Below are 2,681 nucleotides of genomic sequence, written 5' to 3'. Positions count from 1 at the left end.
CTCTGTTATCCTAGTAGTAATTTTAATGATGGGCTGCCTGTTTTCCTCAAGTGCGTCTGTGTTTCGGGGGAGCCTGGCCTGCTATGTGACTGTTGGGGACCGATGACTAACTGTTGTGTGCTGAGGCCTTTGCCTCAGTGTTGGGGAGTCTGTCTGTCTGATGAATGCTTTCAAGGGGATCCATCAATATGCTCCCCACTGTCCCATGGACAGAGGAGCCTGGTGGGCTGCAGTCCATGGGGTCACAAAGCGTCAGACATGATTGAGTGACTAACACTTCGACTTTCATACAAAAATGGCAGATAATTACATTTCTTAGAAAATGTATGCTTTAGGCACACACCAAGAAGCACTGGAGGTCTTTAAGGAAAACTGTAGTTACGTGTGCCTTGTTGAGAAGTGATTCTTACACACGGGCTCCCAGAGGCTTGAACTTCTTTGACATTCTCCTGCCCTGCTAATCTGAAAATTTCAGGGATAGTGTTTGCCAGTAGTACTCAAAGCCAGGACTGTATTTCTTCTCAAAGGCCAGGATGGTTCTGTGTTAACTCAGTGCTAACTCTCACCCATGTGTGCCTGGTGGGAGGTGCCCCTGGGGGATGGGGTGCACCAGGCATCTGTCTTTGGGTACACCCCAGGGTCTGTCCACACGAACGTGTGAGCTGATTGCAGGTGGGTCCCCTGGGCCAACTAGGCTTTCAGGCCTTGGAGGTTGCCCCCTGCTCGGAGCAGTGCCGTATCTTCAGAGCCCATTGAATGATGTGAAAGAAACAACCACCTCTTCCTGTGCGCTCGCCTTGTTTCTGGACTAGAACTCCAGCCCCCAGCTTGTTTGTCAGCCGTTGGCTCTGTCCACTGTCAGTTCTACTCTCCAAGGGCTTCCCTGGTGGCTCAAACCGTAAAGAATCTGCCTGCAACGCAGGAGACCCGGGTTCAATCTGTGGGTCAGGAAGATCCCCTGGAGAAGGGAATAACAACCCACTCCAGTATTCTTGCCCGGAAAATCCCGTGAACAGTGGAGTCTGGCGGGCTACAGTCCATGGGGTTGAAAAGAGTCGGACACGTCTGAGCAACGAACATGAGACATTAAAGAAACCCTCCATCCTGATGGGCTGCGGGAGAAGTAGCCACACATGTGTTCCCTGCTGGGCTCATGTTCTGAAGAGATGACCTTGTAGGTTGTGTTCCCACTGAGGTTTGGGTGGCTTTCTCTTGAGGTGAACCTCCAGGCATCTGCAGATACGGTGATTGGAAACGTTGCCTGCTGGGCAGCGAGCTCCCTGGGTGCTGGCCCTCAGGCATGACGTGCTGTTGGGTGGTTCCTCCCGAGGATCCACATTGGTGGTAGGACAGGCCGCATGTAGTTGACCCTGTTGATGTCCTGAACATCCTTTCAGGACTCTGAGCCTAACCCAGAGTTGGAGCCTAGAACTCTTGGTTTGTCTGTCTTAGTCGTGTAGCACCAACAGAATGACTCACCTGGGCTGGCATCATTTGTTTCTCATTTTATCAGCATGTTACTCTACCTGCTTAATTTTGATCACCAGGATCCCCTATTCTAGTCAAAATGTGGGCACCATCTCGAGAAACTTGCTCCCTGTCTCCACAGAGGAAACATTCATTAGTTGGGTATAGGGAGATTGGGACAGCCCTTTGGTACTCTGATCCATTAACTAGTTTTCCTAAGTGTCCTCTTCTCAGACTTAGAGGACTTGGTATGTTTAATGTCAGTCACACTTTGAAACTCAGCCCTATGGACATGTGGGCCCAAGTTGTAGATTCCTGTGTGTGTGAGCCTAAAATACCTAATTTCCTCTCTCCAAATTCCCTTGAGCACCCAAACAATACCTCTCACCTTGCTGCCTGATGTTTTTGTTTAGTTTTGTTTTCAAATTGAGGGGAAACACCCCCCTTTCAAAGAGATGGGTAATGAAATTAATGAGGGTGCTGGGTGGGCATGTGGAACCTCCACGTGTCGATGTCAAACTTTCCTGAGTCCTACACTGACCACCCCCACCCCAATCCTATAAGTTCATGGACGTGATCTCAGTGGCCCGATTCCTCAGCAAAAAAAGTTTGGGGGTGGATGATAGCTGACTTCCTCTGAAGTCTCAGGAAGTTTTCACAGGTCCTCTCATCCTCCTGGTTGGGAACAAGAGGTTTAGAGAGCTCTAGGTGGGGGAACTCTTTAAGAAAGGTGACATTTTAGGGTATGTCACTTAAAAACAGTTTCTCTAGATCTTTTGGGTCCCTTGAAACCGTAGAGTTTGGCTAAGTGGAATGATGGGGAATGATAGATCATTTCCAAAGAAGATAACGTCTGAAAGTGCCTCCAACTCAGGACCTGGAGTTGGACAGTGGGCATCAGCTGTATGCAGACCCCTCCCCGATTCCATGCCACTGTCGGTAGTCTACCTGTCTTCTTAGAGCACAAAAGGACATTCCACAGCATCAGATGGCAAGGACTTGTGAACAATTATCTGGTCAATTGAGGCAAAAGAAAATAATCGTTTATCCAGTTGTCCAAATGAGCTTTCTGGCCTGTCCTGAATGTTAAGGATAACTGCACACACAGGTCCCTATCTCAGCTCCATAATCTGCCTAAAATGAATCCCTTAAGTGAGATGGCATTCAACACAATGCACATTTAAATAGGGCTTAGTTAACATAGACTACTGGGC

The sequence above is a fragment of the Cervus elaphus genome, chromosome 23, assembly GCF_910594005.1.
Source record: "Cervus elaphus chromosome 23, mCerEla1.1, whole genome shotgun sequence".
Classification (NCBI taxonomy): domain Eukaryota; kingdom Metazoa; phylum Chordata; class Mammalia; order Artiodactyla; family Cervidae; genus Cervus; species Cervus elaphus.
Note: the sequence above shows the minus strand (reverse complement) of the source record.